Genomic DNA, 26576 nt, shown 5'->3' on the forward strand with positions numbered 1-26576 from the left:
GTACTTTGCAGAGTGTTCAAAAGGTTCAGCTTTGTGAGGCCAGTGGGTGAAGACAATGCATTCTAGAGCTGAAGGGTCCACCCCATACCAACAGCTCCTTCTCTTACATCATAAAAGTTCCAGCCCAGGTGGATATCGGTCAACTGTAGCAGTATGGAAGTGGGAGAGAGGCATCCTTCAGATAAGTTAGACCTATTTAGGTCTTTAAGGTATAAACACCTTGAATTCTACTCAGAAACACACACGCAGATCACAGAACACTAGTGTTATGTGTTCTCAGTATGAAGCTTTGCTTAATATGCAGGCTGTCATAGCCTACACTAGCTTTAGATTCTGAATGATCAGATTTAACTTGAGGTGGAAAACATCATAGTAGTCCAGACTCAAGGTGGAAAAAAAAGGATGGATATAGCAAGGTCCACATCCTAAGTAAAAGGTCGCACTCATTTGTCCAAGCACAAATGAAAAAAAATGCTCCTAAACTCAACTGCTATCTGAGCATCCAGTAGTAGCCATGGCTCTAACCAAGACCATAAACCCTGATTCAGCAAGGTACTTAAGTGAATGCCTAACTTTAAGCACATGAGGAATCCCATCTAAGACAATAGGGGTACCTCTCCACTGCAATTAAACACCCGCAGATGGCCCATGTCAGCTGACTCGGGTGTGATGGGTTCTCCCCAGGGTACCACCTGGAATTGGGGTATCACTGAGCCCCCTGACCCACCAGCTTGGGCTCCCTCTCAGACTGCACTGCTGTGACAAGCTGCAAAGCCCTCCAGCCTGCACATTCACCAGCATTCACCGAGGTAGGGACACACCCAACTGCAGTTACACGAAGGCTCTCTAACCACCAGCTTCCCAGCCTGGGACCCCAGAGCAGAACTGTCCTGCCCTGGTCAAATCTGACCAGTATATGGGTTTAATACCCGATCCGCCTCTCCCTCAGTGTGAAGAGAACAATGCACACTTACGGTAAACAAGCAGAGATTTTTCCCCAAGCACTCTAGTCAAAGCTCACTGGTTTAGATTAAAACAAAAACAAGTTTATTAACTACAAAAGATATATTTTAAGTGATCATAAGTGATAGAAAACAGATCAAAGAAGATTACCTAGTAAATAAACAAAAAATGCAAACCAAACTTAATATACTAAATAGATTTGGATATGAATAGCAGATTCTCACCCTAACTGATGGTACAGGCAGACTTGTAGATTCGTAAGGCACAAGCTGCAGTTGCTTTGCAGCTTGAATCCCCAGGTGTTTCATACACAGGCTAGAAATCTCTTTAGCCTGGGTCCAGCACTTCCCCCAGTTCAGTCTTTGTTCCTCAGGTATTTTTCAGGAGTCTTCTTGTGTGGGGAGTGAAGAACCACAGATGATGTCACTCCCTGCCTTATATAGCTTTAGCATATGGTGGGAACCTTTTGTTTCAAAACTTGATTCCCAGATCGGTTTGTGGAAAAATATTGATATCCCAAGATGGAGTCCAGAATCATGTGGCCTGGTCACATGTCTTTGTAGGGTCATAGCAGCCATTGGTTACAGGCTATCTGTAGCGTTCTCAGGAACGCTCAACAGGTGGGAGATAATCTTCTCCTAAGACCTATTGTTTTCCCTAATGGCTCATTTCCCTGAAGAGGCCCTTCCCAACCAGCTTTCTAGACCAAAAGCATCTTGTCTAGTGGGTGTTACCGAGGTGTAACTACATTTGAAAGTATTAGTCATACTTACATACATACATAGTCAGTATTCATAACTTAGGATACAAAAATTATACATGCATACAAATAGGATAATCATATTCAGCAAATCATAACTTTTTCAGTGACACCTCACATGACTTATCTTGCAAAAATAAATCATAATTATGCTATAATCATATCATCATAATATCACTATGAAGAATATGGGGTGGAGTGTCACATCGGACTCATGGGGCTCAGACTTTATGGCTACAGCTTAGTGGGGAGCTAAGTCCTTTGCTATGCATACAACCTCTCTGTCCTTTGCTACAAAACTATTAAGCCTTTCAAATTTACAATCACCTCCTGCTTTAGCAGTTGAGCTTGTAAATTTCTGTAACCAAGTAACTGGGCAGTTATTACATCTGTCATTATGGGCCTGGTCCTATGAGCACCCGTCCGTTTACTTCCATGGAAATTGGATCCAGGCCTAAGTGCACAGTTAACAATTTTATTTCAGGGGCAAGAATTGCTGGTTCAGTAAGGTATCACATAATCTAGTGATTCTCTAGCCTTTTTGAATATTTCATTATATATGGTTGATAAATTACTCCCTTTTTATGTTTTTATGTTGCTTTCTTTTTGAGCCATAGTTTTTAGTGTGTCAGCTTGGACTTGTTTAAAAGGGACCTACGGGACTTAGACATCCATTGCACAATGAACAGCAAGAATTAGGTTCCTAACTCCCATAGGCTAATTTGAAAATCCCATCCTGTATCTATACCACATACTACATTCTTCTATTACTTTTGGCTGATTATGAAACAGCCTATATTTTAAAGTATTATTTATATCTATCTAAGTGCTTATACAGCCACCATTATCATAGTAAACTGACAAAATAAAAAGTCACATTCATCTTTTCACTATATATATTTTTCTAGTGGAGCTCAAGGAATTGTTAATGGAGTCTTTGCCATCTCGGGTCCTGATCCTGCAAACATTTATGCACATGCTTAACTTTATGTATATGAGTAGTCTCATTGAATTCAATGGGACTATTCACCTGTATAAAATTAAGCACATGTGTAAGACTGTGCAGGATTGGGGCGTATGTTGCGAGTTTGAATCTGGCCCATATCAGTAGTAATAGAAAGTTTGTACCATTTGATGTCAGTTTAATGACTTATTAAAATGAGTGGGTGGGATCAGTCCAGTCTGCAAACCACACTGTCACAATTAACATCTCTGTAGGCAGTCTCAGTGGAGAAGGTGAACACCAAGCTAGCCTTTGCACCTAAATCTGGGGTTTCCAGGTCAGGGTTGTGGCATACTGATGCTACTACTTGTGGTTGTGCCTGTTCAGAAACTAGCATACAAATACCTAAAGCATATTTTGTGTGTATCATTTTTTTATATAGAATGATATGTGGTAACTTATACGTTATATAGTTTCATCTTAGTTTTTATTTTTATTTTAAAGAATCTGAATAAAATCTTTAATACCAACTGTTACCCTTTATACAAGTTCTATGCGTAATTACCCCTGTGCAGCCCCTTGGAGTCAGTGGGATGGTATTGATAGCTGAGGGTAGAATTTGACGCAAGAGACGCACTGAGACTTCACTGTGCTGTTAAATTTCCAAATGTACGGCTTACTATTCAGAGCTTGTCCCTCTTTTGACTTCTCACATGTAAATGAAAAATTAATATTTTGAATTCTATTTCTACAGATACAGCATTATTACTATCCAACTAATTTGGAGTTAAAATATGAGACTCCTGGATCTCTCAATTTCTTATTTATAGAACTTGGACTGTCTAACTGTAGTAAGAGTAATCAAGAAGCCCCAAATTGGTCTGAAATAAGAAATACAAGTGCCCAAAAGAAAAGATAAAACATGACTTGATTAGCATATATCACACGGCCCTGTCTTAAAATAAGGATGCCTGAATCAGTTGTCTTCATAGTTCCTGCTCCTTGGTATATATTAATTGATCAAAAGCATGTACAGAACTTGATTCATATAGGATGAATCCCATTCCATTTTTTTAAAAGTCTTTTGGTGGGAGCCAGCAGCCTTCTTTAAAAGTGAGAAGAGTAACTCCAGGTTAGTAAGACAGATATGGGAAATTCTGAGAAGTCTCACTCTATACTGAGTTCTCAAAACTGTCAAAGAAAAATAACAGTTACTGTATTTTTTATTTACATTTTCTGAGGCTGTTTTTCCATTAGATCTTTATAGATCTTGGCTTCAACTGAATTTTATATATACAGCACTTTAGGTGAAGAGCTTTAATAACAAGAAAACATTTGTTATTGTATGTATATAAAAATGTCTGTTTTTAAAAGCATTTTTAAAAGCAAATCTGTTTAGCTAACAATAATTTTCAGAAGTCACGTTGGTGCACTTTGGAATATTCCAATCTGCAAGAAGGCAGGACTTCAGCACAGTCTCACAGAGAACTACACAGAGGAGCTTTTTCATATTTGTTTATTCTTATTAGGCCAAATTCTGGGCCCCACCGGGGCTACTTTTTGCTGTGCTGCCCTTGGATTATGACATAAAGCCAGCATACTTGGCCACAGGAGGCTCACTGTAATGTAGGGAGAATTCTGTGGTGGTTTTACATTTCTTTATCCTTGCTGCTTCCATAGAGGGCATGGCTGGAAGAAACCGCACATGCCTCAGCCATTTTCATAGGCCCTGATCCTGCAAACACTTACTCGTGTGCTTAACATTAAGCACTTGTATAGTCTCATCGAAGTCATCGTTTTATGTTTCTATCTGGCCCAAGTGAAGTCTGTGGGACTGTTTGTGTGCTCAAAGTTAAGCATGTGCATGTTTGCAAGATTAGGGACATAGGTTTTAGCATTTAATATGTTCTGATTTTTTAAATGATTCAAATCTGTGTTGTCAAGAAAAGGCACTTTTTTGTGTGTTAACAATTTGTGTGAATTAAGGTTACATTAGAAAGCTTAAAAGAGTAAAGCAAAACAAACTGTAGAGACTTAATATATTCTTTAAAGCTAAAATGATCACCCGATCTAATAGCCTAATAGATAACATTGGCCACCAAATGACACTTGTTCCTCAGGCTGGCTGGGAATAGAATACCCTGGAAGTCATGCTGTTAGCTTGAAGTGGGTCTTTACCTCACAGCTTAACAACTTTTAGTGGCTAGTTATTGAATAGTACCAAGTGTGTCCTACTGAAAATTGCAACCTTCCCAGTTAGAGAGTGAATTTAGTGATCACAGCTGGGTGAGGAAGGGACATGATTATACATGGCAAAAGCAGCCTAGGAACAAGTGATAGGTGAAGGTGATAACCTTGGGACCTTCACTTGGGCTGGCTAAATTTTTGTTCCAGTTGCTGGCTTCAGGGACATGAGAGCTCGTTTGCTCAGTTTGATGTGGTCAAAGGAGTGAAGAAGACTCCTGTTATAATCAAGGGCTTGGTGCTGCTCTGCCACTAAACATTTTTTAGACCAAGTCTAAAGTTATGAGTTTTGTGAGTATTCTGCTGTTTTATAATTTAACTGTTAAAACTGAAGTTTCCTTTATGTCCTTTCTGTTTTTATGCCTGCAGCCTAGAAGATGGACATTTTACAAGCCATAATAGACTGCTCCTTTCCCAGGTATCTCCTGCTTGTTTCCTTTATCTGTGAATAGGAAATGGCTTAAAGGCACCTGTGTTATGAAGGTCCCAGGGGCAGCTGCCTGACTAGTGAATGCCTGATTATGTGTTAACATGCTTTGTCAGATATTGGCAGAATCTGTTCTCTTCTTTTGCCTTTTCAGCAAGGGTGCCATTGACAGACTGGCTACCCATTTATAGAAATGTTGTCCATCAAACTGTGAGGAAGGACAATGGTGTTTTTCTGTGGCCAGTGACTGTGGGAAACTTTTCTTTGGCTATTCAGGCAATTTTTGTAGCTTGCTCTGAAGAGGAGAGACTGATGAGTGCAAAAAGTACAATTAAGCAAAGCCAGACTTCAATTGAAGGCTGTAGTGTAGTCTGCTGTTCTCATTTTTTTTATTTGGAAAAAAATCTATGGGTTTTCACATTGCTGTGTGGCATTCAGCGGGGGGCTATTACAATCCTAAATTTTTTTTCTAGACCACCTAATTCTAAGTAAAAATTAAATGTAATGAGAGCCACTTGGAGTTCTGAATATTTTAAAGCATAATTCCCACAGAAGGGATTCGACCTAAACTGCAGTGAGCATCAGTTGGCTAATTATAGCTGCATTTTATATTACAGCAGGTGTCAGATGCAGTCATCTCAATAAAGTCCACATAATACTCTGGGAAATAACAAAAGCTTTTCTTTGAATGTGGGTACTAATTTCTGCTAGGTGTCATGTGAGCTCTGATACTTCTTATTGGCATTAACAAGAGCACTGCTGCACTCAAAAATGCTTTTTGCTTAGGATGAATTGATACTGTAAAGCACTTACTAGTCAGACTTGGCAGATGTCAGTAGTTAATACTAGTGTTGCAGAGGTTGGAATATAATGCAAAGAGTCTTATGTAAATACTTTTAGATGATGGGCTGGTTTTGAGAAGGAGCACTGCACCAACTCACTTAATGAAAGCTAAATAGACAGCAGTGGGATATCTGCATTTACTTCAGCTCCTGTTTTATGTTAAGTCCTCTACAAGTGAAGGGCAGATGGTAAGGCAGTAAACTAGATGAACAAAGATGTTAGACTTGATAAGCACTTGTTAGATTTACAGTAGTTTCCTGAACTTGTGTTAATGGCAAGTTGGAATTAGTGAAGTGGTAAGGATGGTAATTTTTGTGTCTGAAACTGAGACACCCTGAAAGTTACATCTTCCAAAAAGCATCAATAGATATGTGTGCTGAGGCTACAGCCTGTGGATTACCTGTGTTTTTAATTGAAGGAGGAAGCACTCAGAATCTGAAATGGATTCTTTTTATATATTTATAAATCAATTAAATACTAAGAAAGGAGGTGGGGCATATGCAAATTAGGAGTGGAGACTGCCCCATACTGCAGTTGCAGGGCAATGGACAGGGGTAAAAGCAAGTGCACCAATGAGTGCACAAATGATTTTGCCTTGTCCAGCTGGTGGTGGCAAAGGCATTTTCAAAAACCACCTCGGGTATTAGAAGATGCTGTAAGGCCATAGGAGCTGTAATGCTACCTGTGGTGACTCAAGAGAATGCTTACCAACCTCAGGGCAGATTATTAGGAAGCAGGTCACAAACCCCAAACTGGTTGTGAGTTCTATAACTAGATTTTACTAGCTAGGTTTGCCAACCCTCCAGGGATTGGTCTGGAGTTTCCCGGAACCGGCATCAATCTCCCAGTGACTACTGAAAGCAATGCAGGAGATTTTAATAGAATATTTTAAGAAAATGACATTATGTCATGCTGGGGAAAAAAATCTCCCGAAATAGCTTCGGTCAGCATTGGCAATCCTATCACCAACCAATTATCAAGTGCAAACTATTCTGGCACTATAACAGCTTTAACATGAAGTCACAGACAGTCCCTTTGAATACTCCAATCTATCTTTCCCCGCAGGTAAATATACTCTTTGTGATAGCTGGACCCTTACACCAAGAATCATAGCAATATTTAGGTACACCCAGTCTCAAAAGACCAGTCACTTACCTCAGGTTAGTTGCAGCTTACATCTCACACTAAGGACAACGCTTGTAGCAAATCCTACAATAAACTAACTGAAGATTTATTAAGTAGGAAAAAGAAATGAGAGTTATTTACAAGGTTAAAGCTGGTAAACATACACACACAAGTGAGTTACAATCTTAAATTTCAAAAGGTAATAGAAGCTTCTATAATAAGCAGGCTCTATATGTTCTTTAGAGCTAACCCAAGCTGAGCAGCTGGGGATCTCTTCCTTATGCCTGGAAAACCTTTACCCCTTAGAGTCCAAGTATCATACAGATAACTAGTTCCTTTTGTTTGGGGTTTTTAGCCCTCTCCTGCCATGTGCTCTGAGCTGCAAACTCAGATGATGGGAGGAATCTACTTGCATGCCTCATCTCCAAGGGGGGAGAACAGAACAACAAAGTATTTTGTCCTTTTTAACATCCCACAATAGTCCATGTGGTGTCGATGGACCTTTTCTGTTGGGAAGGACATAACACCTTCTGTTGTAGATCAGCACCTCACACTAATTAATGTCTCTTTCCTGTCTGGTGATTTACATAGTTACAGAGGCTCACAATAGAACTACTCAGATATTACCTACGATATTGGATACAGATGTTATAAGTGAGATTAATGCATGCAGCAACTCACAAGCATGCATTTAATAATTAATAAAAGCATTAATCTAAACTCTAAACACACATAATTCTAATACCTATTTTAACAACACTAACACACAACTGAACTGACTGATTCCAACTATGTATTTGTCAGTGTTCAGTTGAGACGTGGCGACTTTGGCATGAGCTGGCACCTGGCCGGGGCTCCAGCACAGACTAGCAAGATATTTCTGGTTCTCTTGCACCTGATGTGGTGTTGCTGGCCACACTGGATCTGACAGGAATAGTTTCTCATCATGGCCAATAGTTGGGAGGGGCCTCCCAGAGACTACTGCCAAATGTTGGGCTAACTGGGAAGGAAAGATAAAGGAAAGGCAGGTGCCCAGCATATAGAATCAGAGCTGAGAAATACTGGTAGGTAATGAAAAAGCAAGATCTCCTGAGAACCAAGTCTCAGGTAGCAGCAGCAAGCCAGGTAGCCAGTAAGTTCCAATATAAGCAATTTTTATATCTCAACAGGCTAGACTGCATCCCACACTGGGCCTCTCTTGCCTCTGCCATAGAAACCTTTGGAGAAATGTAAAGGACACAGAGCCAATGTAATAACTCTTTAATATAGTAAAAACAATTATCATTAAAATCCAACAAACAGTGAAACAGAAACAAGAACAAAACAGAGGTACAGAAAATGGGGTGTTTCCTCAGCACCCTCTCTGAGAGAAAAGAACCCATCTTACAAAAACTATTATTATTATTATTTTATTTTTATTTTATTTATTGTGGTAGTGCCCAAGAGCCCCAGTCATAATCAGGGCCTCATTGTGCAGGATGCTCACTATACAAGCACATTGGACTACTCTGTCCATACCCTAAAGAGCTTACAATCTAATTTAAGAGAAGATGCTAGAGGTGATTGTAGCAAACAAAAGGAGAGAAGTGGACGAAGGTGACCATAATACAAACACCCAGATATGCAGACTGACAATGTTCAATGTTTAAACAAGCATAATCAATCCCGACTTTCTTTCATCCTAGCCAAACAAAACAAGAGAAAATAGAGAGAATAGAAAAGGAAGTTAAAAACAACCAAACAAAAAACCCTCAGCTGAACCCTCATTGTCTTTCTGCTCTATCTGTGGGGACTACCTTAGGGGGAGCTCGCAGATGTGAGATATCTAGCTGTAAGAAAAAGACAGAAGAAAGGATATGAGAATGTAAGTACAATTACAAAAGCACAAGTATATTAACTAGCCACCATCCCCATGTACAGATGAATTTTCTAATTTATCCCATCGGATTCTCACTCCACTTGAGCTCTTCTGAAACCTCTGATAGTAATATTGATCTTAATCTGGAACTCTCTCAAGTATTCTGGAAAGCATGGGGAAGGTAAGAGGGAGGTGGAGGGACCTCAGAAGTTGTCTTTGCACTAGTTATGTCTTTTGTGCGAGAGAGTATAGCAGGTCTTTATGATTTGAGGAGACCACAATGTGTGGAATCAGCAGGCCCAGAATGTTTCAGTTTTGCCTTTGTGCTCCTGCTTTTTGTGTGGGCAAAAGTTTGCTAATTCTCCTTTCTCATTTTCTTACTGATGCATGCCAATTAGGAGCATATGTAATTCTCTCATTTTCATATTTAACATATTTGCACCTAGCTTTGTGCTCAGTGGTTCAATTGCCTATGGATATAAGCAAAATTACAGGCAAACTAGAGAAATGTGGTCTAGAAGAAATTACTATACGGTGGGTACACAACTGGTTTGAAAAAAAGCATACTAAAAAAGTAAGTTATCAGTAGATCACAGTCAAACTGGGAGGATGTTTCAAGTGGGGTCCTGCCGGGTTCCATCTTGTGTAGAGTGCTATTCAATATTTCATTAATGACTTGGAAGATGGAGTGAAGAGTACACTTATAAATTTTGCAGAGGACACCAAGATAGGAGGGCAGGATTAGAATTAAAAATGATCTTGATAAAGTGGAGAATTGTTCTGAACCCAATAAGATGAAATGCAGTAAAGACAAATGCAAAGTACTACACTTAGGAAGGAAAAATCAGATGCACAAATACAAAATGGGGAATAACTGGCTAGGCAGTAGTTCTGCAGAAAAGGATCTGGGGCTTATGATCACAAATTGAATGAATGAACAGTTTTATGCAGTTGTAAAAAAGGCACACATTCTGGGATTTATTCACTGGAGTGTTATATGCAAGACATAGAAGGTAATTCTTCTGCTCTACTCAGCACTAGTGAGGCCTCAGCTGGATAACTCTGTCTGGTTCTGGGAACCGCAGTTTGAGACAGATGTAAACAAATTGGAGAAAGTCCTGAGGAAAGCAACAAAAATGATGAAAAGTTTAGAAAACCTCACCTATGTAGAAAGGTTGAAAAAATTGGGCATATTTAGTCTACAGAAGAGAAGACAAAGGGAGGACATAACAGTGTTTGGTTGTTATAAAGAAGACGGTGATTTAAGTTAGAAAGTATCCCCAATGTCTAACTCTAAGGCTAGTCAAGCAGTGGAACAGGTTATCAAAGGAGGTTGTAGAATCCTGATCACTGGAGGTTTTTAAGAACAGGTTAGACACACTTCTGTCGGGGATGGTCTAAGTATACTTAATCCTGCCTCAGTGTGGGGGGATGGACTAGATGACCTCTTAAGGTCTCTTCCAGCCCTACATTTCTCTGATTTCTTTGTCCATCACTATGTTGTCAAGTTGGGCTGCATCCTGCAAGTGCAGGATGAATCCCCCATTCCCGATGGAGGATACAAACATCTTGATGACTTGGTTTATGGCATTGTATATTTCCTGGGAATGATGTGTAGATTAGGACTAAGAGAAATATGCAATGTTTTGCAGCGATGAGCAAGTTCTTTCACATCATGAAAATAGTGTTCAGTTATAAAGTACTGGTCCCATTAGAAGCACAGAAATTATTTATGCTACAATTTATACCCCATTGCATTTCCAGGATCCAGCACCCATGAATCTCCCCTGTTTTAAGATCCCTGCTGGATCAGGACTCCTGAGAATATACTTATTGCTGGGTAATGTGCCACTACCTCTGTGATGAAGTGTTGCATATTATATAAAATAGAACTCCCTTCCTGTTTCCTTAGGCAGTCTCATTCCATGGAGAAGATTCCCTGAGAGAAACATGAGTGCAGTTGGCATCACCCAGTGTTGTTTTAAAGGAAGTTATTGTAAAAAATTCTCTCTCCTGCCAGTGGCTCTCAGAAATTGCTGCTGTTGCACATGACAACAACAGAGTTGCTTCTAATTCCTGTGATTTCTTCAGAGGATTCCTGGCCAGGCACCTATTTGTCAGGCAGCCTCAGACAGTAGTAACTCTTACCACCATAGGTATAACATGGCTTCTGTGCGTGTAAGTCTCCAGATCCTTCTAACACCTGATGGGTTCAGGATCGTTTTGGGTGTTTCTGCCACAATTATTCCTCTGGCAAGTGAAGTCAGCCAGCTAGTGAACTATAAATCCTGTTGTTGGGATCTTGCTGGACTCTACTTTATCCATAGGTGTCCCTCCTCCTTCCCTTCAGTCAGAGCCTTAGGTTATCCTGAGTGTTAGGAGAAAGATTAGGCTGCTGCAGAATGTACATAGTGCAGACTGTTGCTGAATCTGCCAGTCTTTGCCTGCTCTGGATAACATGGCTGGTCTAATGAGTCAATGCAGTGCTGCTGAAGGAGGGCCCAGGCTCTGGCACGAATGTTTAGCGCTACAGTTCCAGGTCATGCTCTTGTGCATCTCTTTGGAAATTCCTTGGATAAATTTCCAGTCCATGCCTCTCTTAGGAAGTGAAGTTTTTTGGCCAGTGCAATTCAGTGGAAGCCCAATTTACCCATCTTTGTAAATGTTCAGAAGGCACATATACCATTTGCATTTTTTATTGTGGCTACAAAAGACAAATATGGTGATGCAAAATCATGGAAAATTTTACACTTAATGTATAAATATTTATCTAAAACTAAAGTAATGAGACTAGTTAATTGTTTTTCATCATAAATACTGAAAGACAATATTAGATTCAAATTCATTCCAGATTAGTTAAATATGTGTGTAATTCTCTGGAAAACTGTGGGAAACTGGGCAAAATCCTGGGCTCATTGACTACAAAGGGGCCAGGATTTCACACTATACATTTATATAGAGGCTTTCAACCCAAAGAATCCAAGAACACATTTAAAGTATGTAGAGTACATACAGCACTACTGGCATGCAGCAACTTCTGACATGGATGGAGGCCACCTGTCAGTATACACAACACTGTGCAGTAGTGGAGTGAAGAGAGGTTGTGGTCAGGGATTCTTGGGCCCACCCCTACTGTTAGAAAAAGTGCTGTGAAATCTGTTGTTATCTTCACCACTATCACCATCACAATAAAACTTTGCACTTATACAGCAACTTTCATTCAAAGAACTTAAAGGATTTTATAAACATTAATTAATTAAGCCTCAGTACTCCTGTGCATAAGTTTTTATATAGATGTGTAAACTGAGGAACAAAGAGGTTAGCTAACTTTCTCATGGTCATTTAGTTAGTTTGTGGCAAACAGGAGTTCAGCTTAAAAATCTTGACTTCCAGTTCACTGATCCAATTTCAGTGCAACTTACACACTGATGTGTATACCCATCATTCCAGAGAGACTCTGTGAGTCTTCAGACAGCCTCCAGCAGAGAGAGAAAGAGCAGCAAGGAGAGCCAGGGAAAAAGGGTGTGCAGGACAGGTGGCTACCAGAGCAGATCTAGTCCCTGCTGCCTGGGAGGAAGTGATGCTGACTGGTTGTGGGGCTTGGATAGCATGCTGGACTGTGTGTGATTGTGTAACCCACACACCTTCTGGGTGTGGTGTTCTGTCCCATCTAGTGGCACTGAGACCACTTAGGGAGAGAGATAAAATGAGTCTGCTCTACAGCATTTGCTAATAGCCAGTTGGCTTTTAGCTCATGCGGTAGAGGCTCATGTACTAAGCTCCAGAGGTCCTAGGTTCAGTCCCCCCAGTGGACGACTGGGGTCTCAGTGTTACAATTGGTCCCCCTAGATAGGCTTCAAATGCACCCAAGGGCTCTGCTGCTGTCTGACTTTTTGGATCCACAGTCAGATTCGTGGGGTGAAAGTGCTGTTGTCTCATAAACACCATCCATTCATGGCACCAAAATGAGAGGCCACTTGCCGTAGCCTGTGCAGAGCTATGGTCCTCCAGCCTCTGACCTGGAGGCTCCCCCTTAGGACATAGGTAAAGGGGGAAGGGACAGAAACTTTGGGAGCAGGGGAAGGAATCTGAGGGGGGGAAAGCTTTGGTCTGGAAGGGGCTGGAATAAGCTTCTTAGGGGGAAACGAACTTTGGGAAGTGACAGAGAAGTTAGGAACTTGGGGTGTGGGTGTTGATCCTTGGAGGGAATGTGTGGTGTGGGAGGGAAGGATGAGCAGGGGTAAGGAACCTTGTGTGGCTGGTACAGGGAGCAGTTCAAGGAGACATTGAAGCTTGGAGAACCAGAAGAGTCCAAGTTGGAGTACCTTGGGGACAAGGACAGGTGGGAAATAGGGAGGGGGAAGTCAGGACTGAGATGGGAGCCTCTTGGAGGTGTCCTCGTGTTACTGTGGGTGACAGTAAATTGTTCCCCCCACATCTTTATAGGGAAAAATACTTCACTGTCTGCAATGAACGTTTCTAACTGAATGGAATGCTATACGTCAGTGGTTCTCAGCCAAGGATACGTGAACTCCTGAGGGTATGCAGAGGTCTTCCAGGGGGTACTCAACTCATCTAGATTAGTGTTTCTCAGCCTGGGGGTTGCAGCCCCGTGGGAGATCATGGGACAGGTTTAGGGGGCCATGCAGGGCCAGCATTAGGGGGTGGCAAGTGGGGCAATTGCTCGGGGCTCCACAAAGCTAAGTTACATGCTTCAGCCCCACTGCCTGGAGCTTGGTCTTTACACAAGTGAAAAACAGGCTCAAGCATCACATTGAAAAGTAAGTACAATATTTATTTACCAGTTTGGTTTATTTTATAATTACATGATAAAAATGAGAAAGTAAGCAACTTTTCAGTAACAGTGTGTTGGGACACTTCTGTATTTTTATGTCTGATTTTGTAAGCAAGTAGTTTTTAAATGAGGTGAAATCTGAGGTACACAAGACAAATCAGACTCTGAAAGGGATACAGTAGTCTGGAAAGATTGAGAACCACTGCTATATATCTAGAAATACCATCTCTTTGGGCAGAAATCCTGTGGTCTCCTGAATGGCTGGGGAAGGCTTCCTGTGCAGCAAAAAATATGGGGGAATGAGGAAGTGGAAGTTACCAGCAGAGGGACTCCACAGATCCCTGTACTGCACCCCCATCCCGATTTTTCACACTTTGCTGTCTGGTCACCCTACTCCAAGGGAGTCTGAAGGGGAGTTGTTTGTGCACTAAGGAGTATCAAGGTCACCGAGGATCATGACTACTACACCCACCAAGACTTATTCTGTAATAGTGTCCATGGGACAATTCCTTTGGCTCTTCTGCCACAAGTGAAGTCCGCTCATGGACTGAGAATTCATTTCTAAACTCTGTGCCTTTAGAGTATGGACCAACGCCTGGTATTGCTCTATGCCCAGGATATTGCATCTATAGAGGTACAGCAATTGCCTCTTTAGTTTAGTATTTTTTAAATCAGGATTTTCAGATAAGTGAAGGCAATATAATACATAATAAGTCTGTGTACGTATACATTTTCTTTATATTTTATCTCTGTTCTGTAACACTATGAAATGGATACATTTTGTGTTTTATTAAATCAACTTATATTTAAGTATATCTCAAAGAGGGGGAAAAAAGAGTTTATGTATTAGAAATGCATACAGAATTTTTACTGGTAATGCTCATGTGAGGGTCAGGAAGTCACCAAAGGCCAGGTTACTTGAGGGGGTGAAGGATTGTTAAATTATTATGATCTTAAAACCAATTTTCATAATACCTTGGAGAATGGATTTATAATAAATGCAGAATATATTTTCTGATTTGTGTTGTGGTTTTCAAGGTCATTCAGGAATAGAATACAAGCACTTTTATTTTTCCTACTCAAGCGCTGTTTCAGGTGCATAAATGCTATAGTTAACATAGAAAGGCATTTAAAAATCACAATTCATTGATAAAGAAATTATATCTGTCTACAGAAAACACAATAATTTTCATCTAGTGAACAGAGTTTAAAATGCACAGGCTCAGGCTTGTTTTATCCCATTAGTATTATAATAGGCATAACCTACTTTATTACAAAACTGTCATGTGTATAATAAAACGCAGTGCATGCACAAGATTTTCAACACTCCTTGAAAATAAATATTAAATCTACATCTGTATTTATCTAATACCTATTTATCTGCTCCTCTGCATTTTTAGCTTCAGGTCTCCCTCTTGCCCCTCCCTGTCCCCTCCACACATTGCATCAAGGTTGCAAGGGGCAAGGCTCCTTGTATCTTCCCCAGCCTCTACGTCTGTTCAAGGGCCAAGGACAGATTGGCCTATCATTTTTCACAAGAAAAGGTAAAGGGTCCTGTGATGTTAATGTAGATTGAAAAGGGGGCTAATTAACCTGACAGGCTACAGTTGAGAGAAATCAGGTAGCTAAGCAATCCCTTGACTGAGGGAGTGCAGCTGAGGAGGAACTTATAAAGACAGGAAATTGGAAGAAGAAGGGGGTTGCTGGGAAAGTCAGCTATTGCTTCCTGGGAGAAGGGAAGAGTGTTTAGAGGCTTCAGAGATAGGTAGCCTACAGTTATTCGTTGGGAGGCTGGCAAACCCAGAGTAAGGGGAGTGTCAGATGGTAAGGAAAGGGCTCAGGAAAAGACAGTAAGGTCTAGAAGGGACTAGACCTTGGCTGCTGACTAGAGGAGTCCCCAGGAGTGCAAGTAGGGTGGTACGCTCCAGTATGCAGTACAGGCAAGAGATTTTTAGCAGGTACAGGGTACTGGAAAGAGGTGGGGAGGCTAGCACCCCTCCCTTCCCCCCCCTCCTCCCTTTCCCCCCCCCGGGGGGGGGGTGTGGAGTTGCACTCTGCTCCTTAGAGGAGCAGAACGCGGCTAGGGAGGGCACTCATTCTTTATATGGGTTTAAAAGCACAATACACATGCTAACAAACTTAAACAAAGGCTTTGTTTAAGTTTATTAGCATATGTATTGCACTATTAAGTTGGTCAGGAGTCTTCAAGAGGGGAGGGGTGGGAGGGATGGAAGGTGTTTAAACAGTGTTCTTGATTCCTGCTCCAGCCTCTGGACTAGGAACATATACCGATGGGAGCATTCTAACCAAGGGAGTGAGGACTTTAGATTAATCTGGAGCCTTCATATTTCCTTGATCCTGTGCAGATGTACTTATGAGTTGGATATGGTACAAAGACTGTTCTAGCCTCATTGATTGCTGATTTCTCTCTTGCAATGGGCAAAGATCAGATGTCTGCTGACTTTCTCTTATGAGTCAGCAGCCTTTGAAACCTGTGGTATAAGCAACATAGCCCTTGCTTGAGTGGTTTTGTTCTTTCCCCTCCATATGTCAAAGCCTGTTCCCATTTAACTCTATAGCAAAACTTCTTTTGATTTCAATGGGAACAGGATTTGGTCCCAAGAGATCAGAGAATGTAATTTTGATCAATTGCTTATCTGTTCAGAGACAGTTTTCATGCATGTTCTGCCAGGCTGATTTTGATTGCCCTTCCTGTATGTCATGCTGAGGAAAACAATAAAACAATTTGGGCAGTAGTTGTATCAAGATGCACATGGCACACACAGTTCTATGCCTCTTTTCCATCAAACTCAGATGGCACAGCATCTTTGCTTTCCTAGTGTCTGGCAGAGAGCAATGCTGAGGCCTTGTCAACACTACCACTTCACAGTGCTGAAACTTTCTCGCTCTGGGGTGTGAAAAAACACCCCCCCCCCAAGTGATGCAAGTTTCAGCGCTGTAAACTGGCAGTGTAGACAGTGCCCCAGCGCTGGGAGTCATTCCCCTTGTGGGGGTGGGTTTTTTACAACCCTGGGAGAGCTCGCTCCCAGCACTGGTGCCGCAACTACAAAGCGGCAGCGCTTTAACCTTGGTAGTGAAGACATACCCTTAGATAAAGGTAAACTGGCAGCAGCTTAGTTTGGACATTAGGGAGGCACTGATAGTGTGTTAAGGGAAAGTGGGGTGATTGTCCTTCCTATCTTTCATTTAAGAAGTTTCCATTTGGGGTGCTGTTTAACAGATGCGGTTGTAAAATTTTTGACAGGTAAGGGGGGTATTGAAGGGGATGGGGAGAGGGTGGGAAGGTCACATCCCCCCCCACCCCGCCTTGTGTCCCTCCCATGAGTGCAGTACTGGCAAGAAATGATTTCTACTTGCACCACTGGGAGTCCCTGAGCTGCAACCCTGGAAAGGGGGGCAGGCCCAGGGCCGTCCTTAGGCATACACAGCATATGCAGCTGCATAGGGCACCTGAAAATTTGAGGCTGGGGCACAAACCTCTACACAGCAATTTTTAGCCCTGCAGCCTGAGCCCCACAATCCCAAGTCAGCTGACCTGAGCCAATCCTGCTACTCTTGCTTTCTGTATCTATGGCTTGTTCCTAGGGCATCACCACCCAGGGCTTTTCTCCCAGGAGGCCCCTTTTCAGAACAGTTCCTCAGGTTCTCATTGCCTCCCCTCCCAGGGGATGCTGGAGGTATGTCTGCACTGCAGCAGGGAGCAAGCCTCCCAGCTCAGTCAGACAGACTTGTGCTGGCAGGACTCGTGCCAGTGCATTAAAAATATCTGTGTGGACGGTACTACACTGGTGGAGGCTTGGGCTAGCTACCCAAGCTTGGACCCAGGGTATAGCTCCCATCTGCAGTGTAGACATACTCAGCTTCTTAACTGACTCGCAGGGTCTCTCTTTTTTAAAGCCTAATCTGGGTCAGTGGATGTGGCAGAGGTGCACTGGAGGGGACCAGTGTCACCCTTTGACAATATATATAATGTTTTATAGCTGCTTTCATTTCTTTCAGCCAGATTGTTTTTATAAACAGTGTGGCCCACTTCTCAATTATGAGAATGAATTTTGGGGCATGCAGTAAAATATTCTTAACAGTTCCCAGTTATTCACATTTTTCTCCCATCTGATTTGGTTCATAATTGTTTTCAGCTTTTTGTGAAATTGGCCCTTTTAAAAGCACCAACTATATATATTACTGGTTTGGGCTTTATTCTTTTTGCACATAACAAATGGGATAAAGTCTTGATCACCTGTATCGAAGCTACTGCCAGTTTTTAGTTCTGTGATCCTCTTTTTCTGTCAAAATGAAGTCTAATATAAAATTCCTTTGTGTTAGATGCAACACTTTCCAAGTGAGGAAATTGTCATCTATAATTGTTAGAAATTCCCAGGATGTTTTAGTATTAACAGCACGAGACCTTCAGCACATATCACTCAGACTACAGTTCCTTATGATAAGTTTGGTTTTTTTTCTACATATTTTAACTAGGTGCTTAAGGAGCTGGTCATTCTGTTCTCTAGTGTGATTTGATGACCTGTAGCAAACACCAGCTAATGCCCCAGTTTGTTTTTTGTCTGTTAGAAAACTGATCCGAAAGCATTCAGGATCATTTGCTTCTGAGTTGTCTGACTCCAAAACAGGTAGTGTCATTTTTGACAGTGCCACGTCCCGTTTGCCCACTTGATCTTTCCTAAATAGTTATCACCAGTGGTATTTACATAAAATGTTAAACTTCCCATCAGGTTTCAGTAATGCCAAGTAGGCCAAATTTATACTGATAAATGGGCAATTCTAATTCTTCTTGTTTATTACTCAAGCTTCTAGCATTGGTGTATAGACAATTAACAAATTTATTCTCTTCACATCCTTTCGTGTCTTTATTTAAACCTCAGTATCTTGATTTTGTGCTAAATGGGTGATAGTTTGTTCTCTCTTTTCACCCTCCCCTCCTAAGTAGTTTAGCAAGCCTGCCTCCTAGTTCCCCTTCTGCTTAGATGGAGGCCATCCAAACTATACAGCAGCTCCCTCCATGCAGAAAGTAGACCAGTGTTCCACAAAACCAAAGCTTTTCCCTTACAACCGCTTACCTAAACAGCAGTTCACTTCTAGTCTTACATCTAATTTCCTGATGTCTCACATTGGGAATGCAAGATTACATCATATAATTAAACCAAAGAGACTTATATTTAGATCTGCAGTATTGAGTAATTGAATTAGTTACCATGTTTGATTAATGCTGAAATGAAAAGCATCTAAAATTATGAGTTCATAGGGTTAGGGGTTTGGGGTTTTTTGGGGGGTTGATTGGTTGGAATAAGTCAAAGCACAAATGAGGGATTTTAAATAAAAAGGTAGAAGAACATGGGGTCTAGAAATGCGAAAGGATTGGGTGATTCATTTTGCATACTGTTTTTAGCCTACTAATTTCCCTTTACTTAAAACTCTATGCTACCTACCCTACCTTAATTTGGTAAGACATGTACCTGTCTTCTGGCGGTAGGGAAGGAAGGAGAAATTTTCTACCAAATCTAAAATTCTACCAAATACATTTTCAGTATTAATATATCCAAAGTATAGTGATACATGTGATAATATATATGTGAAATTATCAAATGTGAAACAATTAACTTTAAACAATTTAAAAAGTTTTTGTGTCATAACTAATATTTTCAAAAGTACTTAGTAATTTTGGATGCCTCCTTTTTTGGGGTGCTCAACTTGAGACCCCTTTAAAAGGGCCTCCTCATTTTCAAAGGTTAGACACTCAGCACTTTTTGAAAGGCAGACCATTCTAAGGTATCTCACTTTGGGCACCCAAAAATAGAAGCACCGAGAAGCATTAATCTCTTCTGAAAGCTTTGTCTGTACAGCATTTTGGTTCTGTTTAAAGCAATCCAAAAGTTTCTGAGATAGAGGCACGACACAAAAGATTCAAGGATATGGGGACAAGAGGTTGGGTGGTTAAGGTGCCCCAGAAAGAAAACCTGGAGTTTTGGGTGGAAAGGGGTTAAACTGTCCTATAATTATAAATCCCTCTCCTGGTGAATGTGTTGCATTATTGTTCCTTTTGCCAGATAACATTTCTCTTATCACCTAACCTCTCCCATATTCGTGACTCTAAACTGGTGAGCCAAGTTAAATTTACTATCTCTTAGACCAAGCACTTCCATCCATTTTTTAAAATTCTGACTGCATTCTTCCTAATTGTGGGCTTCATCCTGCAAAGGGTTGAATACTCTTGCTGTGATCCTACAAAGCGCTTAAGCGCCTGGGTAGTCCCATTGACTTACATGGAACTACTCATGCTAAAAGTTACACACATTGCTTAAGTACTTTGCAGAATAAGAGAGTTAAAATCACCTGTCACTTGGGAATCCAGAGTTTGGTATCACTATTGCTAAGTAGATGTAAAATTAAAACATAAAGTCCTATTATTGAGATCTATGGTGCTCTATTCATCTTTGTTTCAGAACAACAAATTATTCCTCGTAGGATAATTCTTGGTTTTACTCCTTTATTCTACATAATACATAGATATTAATCTTAGGGTTAAAACTTTGTCAACTACTCTCTAAAAATATAAAGTAATAACTCTGCTGCATACATTTGTTTCCTTTGTTCTTTATATTCATAAAGAAATCCAGAAGTTAGTGAAGCATGGCCTTTCATTCCTGAAGCTACATTGGCTCTCCTTCATCAAGCTGTGCTTTTCTAAATGTTTTCCATTTAATCTCCTAAAATGCTTTTTAAGACTCCCTCCCTCCCCCCTCTCCCCCCCCACAACTAAGGAATCAAAACTAAATGGTCTGTAATTTCCTGAAGTGTTCCCAGATCCTATCTTAAATAGTAGCCCACAAAAGCTTATGCTCAAATAAATTTGTTAGTCTCTAAGGTGCCACAAGTACTCCTGTTCTTTTTGCGGATACAGACTAACACGGCTGCTACTCTGAAACCTATCTTAAATAATGACTTTATGTTGGCCACTTTCCAGCCATCAGGTCTTTCCTGAATGGTGTGACTTTATAAAAATATCTTCAGGATCTTCTATAACGTCTCCTGAAGAAAGTAGAAAAATCTTGAATATAGGTGACCTAACAATACTCCATACAATGCCATTTTGACTACGTCGTTGCAATCTTCTTATATCATAGCATAGTGGCATTGTTAGCTCCCCTTTTACAATACAGAATCTGCTGATTATATCTCTGATAAGACATAATTACTCAGCTGAAATGTTATAACTGAATACTTGAATTTTGTATCTGTCTGCATGTGGATCCTGTATGGTGCATCTACTTAAAACTAAGTATGCCTTTACTTTGTAATATTAAGGAGGAAAAAAAACAAATGAAGTACTTAATGTTAAGTCCCCACAGAAAAGTGTTTAAAAGGAAAATAGTTTAAAACTAAAAGTGATCTACACATCCTGGCTATTGATTATACCATTAGCTTGTTTTTAAATGTTTAGTTATCTAAAATTAAAGGTAATGAGAAGACCAGGTAAGTAGTGTTCATACATGCAGCAATGTGGCACAACAAGACATTCATTGGTGCACACATCAAGTGCATTGTGAAGTGCAGGGCTGAAGGCTGAGGGCTAGTCTACACTAGTAAATGAGATTTATCCAGCTATGTCGCTCAGCGATGTGAAAAATCCTCACCCATGAGCTACATAGTTAAGCTGACCTAAGTCCCTATGTAGAGAGTATTAGGTCAACGGAAGAATTCCTAGAGGTGGAGGTGGATTACCTATGCCGATGGGAGAACCCCTCCTGTCAATGTAGGTAGTGTCTACACTGCAGTGCTGCTACTGTAGTGTTTCAAGTGTAGACACTACCTATGCTGACAGGAGAGTTTCTCCCATTGGCATAGCAATCAAGCCCTAAGTATCTTAACCCAAGTTCACCAATGGCCTATTAATGCACACCCTAGAGTGGCTTTTGCTTTTAAAGTATGATTAATTAGTCAATTATTACTATATGTTTGTATTGTGATAACACCTAATGAGCTCATTCAGGAATTTGGCTCCATTGTGTTAGGCTCTGTACAAACATATAACAATAAAATGGTCTCTAACCCAAAGAGCTTACAATCGAAGTATATGAGACAACAGGTGGATACAACAAACCAACAGGGTGGGGAAGCCCAAGGCAACAGTGAGACTACTATGACCAGTGTGATGAGTAATGGTCACAGCTTAGAAGCTGCCTAATCATTGTTGAGTGGGTTTTATAAATAAACTTTTCAAAACCATAATTTTGGATGATTCATGCAATGTATCCTCCAGCATTTCACTTTTTGAAATCTAAGACTATATAATAAAAGTTTTGGATTTCACTTAATTCATACTGAATTCTATCACGTTTAGCAATTTATACTGTACTTCTCATCCTTAAAGTGCTTTACAAATGTAACCCTTCTGCCCGTCAGAGTTGGCAGCAACAAGGGCCGGGTTCAATATCTAGGGGATCCATTCCAATAACACAATGCAAACCGGCTCGAGCCCCCACCCAGTGACCTGGGACAAATATATACCACCCCCGCTGGGCGCCTCCAAGAGGCAATACTTCCCCTCTCGCAAGCACATAGTCTGAGTGTAGCAAAAAGCCTTTTAATAACAGAGAGAAACAATGTGGCATTATGTTGGGGAAACACCACCAACAGGATTCATAACACAACCCATGAACAAAAAAAACCCACCCCAAGCAAATTGGGGCATGCCCCTTTCCCTTTGGTTCTTGAGTCCAGCAACCCCAAATCACCCAAAGTCCCAAAAGTCCAATGACCCAAAAGTCTCTGTCCCTGGTCAGGGCAGCCCCAGAGTTCGAAAGTTTATCTGCGGAGCTTTACCTCCCACCCTGGGTGGAGATGGGACGGGGGTAAGAGGCACCTTACATGATCTGAAGCTGACCGCCCCACAGCTCCATAGGCCTTCGCTCCGCTCCACTCTGCTCCGCCAGCCGCCCCACGAACTCCTTCGCTCAGCTCCGCTCCGCGGCCCACAAGCAGCTCCTGCCGTCCCACGAACTGCTCCACCAGCCGGTCCACAAACTGCTCCGCGTCCCACTAACAGCTCCCGCCATCCTACGAACTGCTCCGCCAGCCTGTCCACAAGGCACTCCAGACGTCCCGCAAACTGCTCCACGATATATCTTCAGGCTCCCTCACTACTTAACACAACGCTCAGTGATTTCAGCTCTTAGTCAGTTCAGCTCTTTGGTGAATTCAGCTTGTAGTAGGGGAGCCTCAGTGCTGGTGCATTATTAGCCCAAAGTGAGCTCAGCAGCCTGTAACTAGACTTCTAATGAAATCAAAATTAGCTCTGATATTCCACAGTGGAGAGAGGAGGAAGTGCAATTAGCATGTAAGGCCCTCACCAAGGGGCCCATGCCACCAAGTATTAATACTTGTCCCCAGCCTCTCTCAGTTCACACAGTTTTGGAACCCATGACCCTTGCCTAGCGAGTGCTACTTAGTTGATGGTGAGTCCCTCCATCATAACAAAAGGCCAAGTACAGTTCCAAGCACAGTTCCCATAATCAGGGTAATAACAATTTATTCTTCCTGCCCCAATAACAGAGACACTGGGGATCCCACAGCAGCCAAAGTGACCATTTGGGCAGCTATGGCCTCAGTCTAGGCGGGGTGGGTGTGCCTATGCAACTGAGATTGGCCCCTGAAGTTTTTTTCCACAACTTGCCACACCTCACCACCAGATGTCAGGGTGGAGCTCATCCTGACACTGCTTACACAAACATTAATTCTCACAATGGCCTTGAAAGGTAGTTAAGGATTAGTATTCCCCTTTACAAATAGGGAAACAGAGACAGGGAGGCTAAGGTTAAGATTTTCAAATTTCAGCAGTAAAATTAGGCACCTAAATTCATATTTAGGAACTGAGATGTGACCTCATTTTTTTCCAGAGGTGCTGAGCAAATGCAGGCAATCAAAATGGATGACTTTGGCCTAAGTGACTTGTCCAAGGCTGCAGAGGGAAGTTGGTGCCAGACCTAAAATTAAATGCCTAGGTTTACTGGTTTCCCACACTTGAGCCCACTCCTCAATCACTACATCATACCTCTACAGTGATCTAAATCAAATAATACAAATTGAATGCTGCTTTATCAAGTTTCATGTGTCAGAGAAACAGATTTGCTGCAAATATAAACAACAATTAAAAATAGAGAATAACTGATAATGAGAACTGAACTTAAGAACCATTTGTACACATACTGTTAACAAAGGGTTACATGCATTGAAGAACGAATTAAGTTTTCATCCAAGGACAGTAATTTAACAACAACATTGTAATGATTATGCTAGGGCTGTAGATTTTCAGGGGGAAGATTGATATTCTTTCTGTAACTGTACACATTCTTAAAGACACACAGCAAATCAAATGTAAAACTCCAGTCTATCTTTTTGTCTTCTTTACAGAACCCCAATAAAAATTAAAAGGACACAATTTTGAAAAAATTATAGTGATAAATTAAGACTTTGAATACAAAGTCTCCTATGAGTTCAAACATTTTGGACCACATTCTACCCTGGTGTAAGTGGGCCACAACGCCATAGCTGAATTTGGACCCAGTGTTTTTCTGTGTGGGTCAACTGGTATTAATCTGTATTTGTTCACTATTGTTTGGTACTGTCAAAGACCTGCAACACTGTAATCTCAATACTATGAGAATGGCAGCAAGGGCTTGTTTCAATAACTATTGAGATGGTGCATCCTAAACATAAATTAGCATTATTGGGTCTTTTGTAATGATTGCTGAAGCATTATTAATTTTCTTGCTGAAATTTGTATAGCTATCATCAGCTGCTGTCAGACAATATTAAAAATGTGATGCACTGTGGGAAATTTTGTAGGCACAAAATGAACATGGTCATCTTAGGGATCTCCAATTAGGAAGGCTATTGTATGGAAAAAACATTTTCTGTGCTCTAATTTGATAAGATAACCATTAATTACCTTTACAAGTGAGAATTACATTCTTTGCTGAAGTTTTGAAATACACGGCGGTACACAACCATGTTAGCTGAAATAGAAATAAACTATTTTGAATTTTTTAAAAAGGGCCCAATTCTACTCACACTGGGGTTGATGCGTGTTCATTAGAATGTAGTTAAAATGACTATTTATGAGCCTAACATACAGTATTTTTGTTATAAACTAATGTGCATTTGTTAGGGGAGTACCATTTCAGTTAATGTTTACCTCAGGTTGGTTTTAACTATTGGGTTTTGAGAGTGTTGGCTTTTAAAGAAGCAATCCTAGTTATGGGTCCTCATACAGGGAAGTTTCGGTTGAATTAAATGGGAAATTTGAGTAAATTGTTAAGCAAGGTTAGGTCTTTAATTTTAATCTTTAAGAAATAAAGGAAAAAGGACAGTTGTACTTAAAGGAACAGATTCTCTTCCCACAATAACGCCCTTTGCTCTGGAGGTGCAAAGGAACTGTAAACTTGCCAGAAATCCCAGGTGAGTAAATCCCAGATCTCAGCTGAGGAGTCCTCATTTGGCACTGAACCCCCACTGCAGCTCTCAGTGTAGGGCATGTGGCAAGAGGCTTGGCCACACTCGGATCTTAAATTCAACCAGAGCTTGTAGATTAATAGATTTTTAAGGCCATAAGGGACAATTGTCAGAAATCTTCTCCCCATATAGGTAGTAGACCATGATCAAATCAACTTCTCTTGCTTAAACTAAATAGATTAAGCTTCTTAAGTCTCTCTCTGTAAGGCAGGTTTTCCAGACTTTGAACCCTTTTTTTCTGAACCCTTTCCAATGTTTTAATCTCCCTATTGAACTGTGGACATCAGAATTGGGCACAGTGTTTCAGTAACAGTCTCACTAATACTATATGCAGAGGTAATTCCACCTCTCTTCCCCCTGCTTATATATCCAACAATTGCCTTCGCTCTCCTAGCCACAGGATTGCACTGGAAGCTCACACTCAGTTGGTTATCCACCATAACCTCTAAGTCCCTTACAGAGTCACTGCTTTCCAAGATACAGTGTCCAATCTTATAAGTGTGACCTGTGTTCTTTGTTTCTAGATGTATGACCTTGCATTTGACTGTCTATTAAACCAAGTTGTTTAAACGAATGCAGTTTGTGAGACTTTCCTGATCATTCAGTATAACCATTTATTACTCTGTCCTTACTCCAATAATTTGTGTAACATTTGCAAACTTTATTACCAATAATTTTATATTTTCTTCTAGATCTCTGATAAAGTTATTCAGTAACATTGGACCAATAACAGATCTGTCTGTGATCCCACTAGAAATACCCCCCTTGGATGATGATTCCCTATGTACAATTATTTTTTGACATCTATTAGTCATTTTAAATTCAATTAAATGTGCTACATTGATTTTATGTAGTGCTAATTTTTAATCAGAATGTCATGGCACTAAGTATCTTAGAGTTTTATAAGTATATTACACCTACACCGTTATCTTTATCAACCAAACTTCTTATCTCATCAAAAATGAAATCAGGTGTGCTTGACAAGACTTATTTTCCATAAAACCCGGTTGACTGGAATGAATTATGCTTCCATCCTGTAATTCTTTCCATGCCATATCAGTCTTTCTATGG

The 26576-nt window shown here is 40.8% G+C and overlaps 1 long non-coding RNA gene across 2 annotated transcripts in view; it reads left to right on the top strand.

Annotated features, from left to right (window-relative positions):
* The window catches only part of LOC122466203, a 121349-nt gene that overhangs the window by 6804 nt on the left and 87969 nt on the right, over positions 1-26576 (top strand). For both annotated transcript variants that reach the window (XR_006291551.1, XR_006291552.1), the window contains exon 2: positions 5280-5328. This is a non-coding gene — a long non-coding RNA (uncharacterized LOC122466203). The remainder of the gene's footprint in view (positions 1-5279; positions 5329-26576) is intronic.

Source organism: Chelonia mydas, chromosome 6 (genome assembly GCF_015237465.2).
Source record: "Chelonia mydas isolate rCheMyd1 chromosome 6, rCheMyd1.pri.v2, whole genome shotgun sequence".
Taxonomy (NCBI): domain Eukaryota; kingdom Metazoa; phylum Chordata; order Testudines; family Cheloniidae; genus Chelonia; species Chelonia mydas.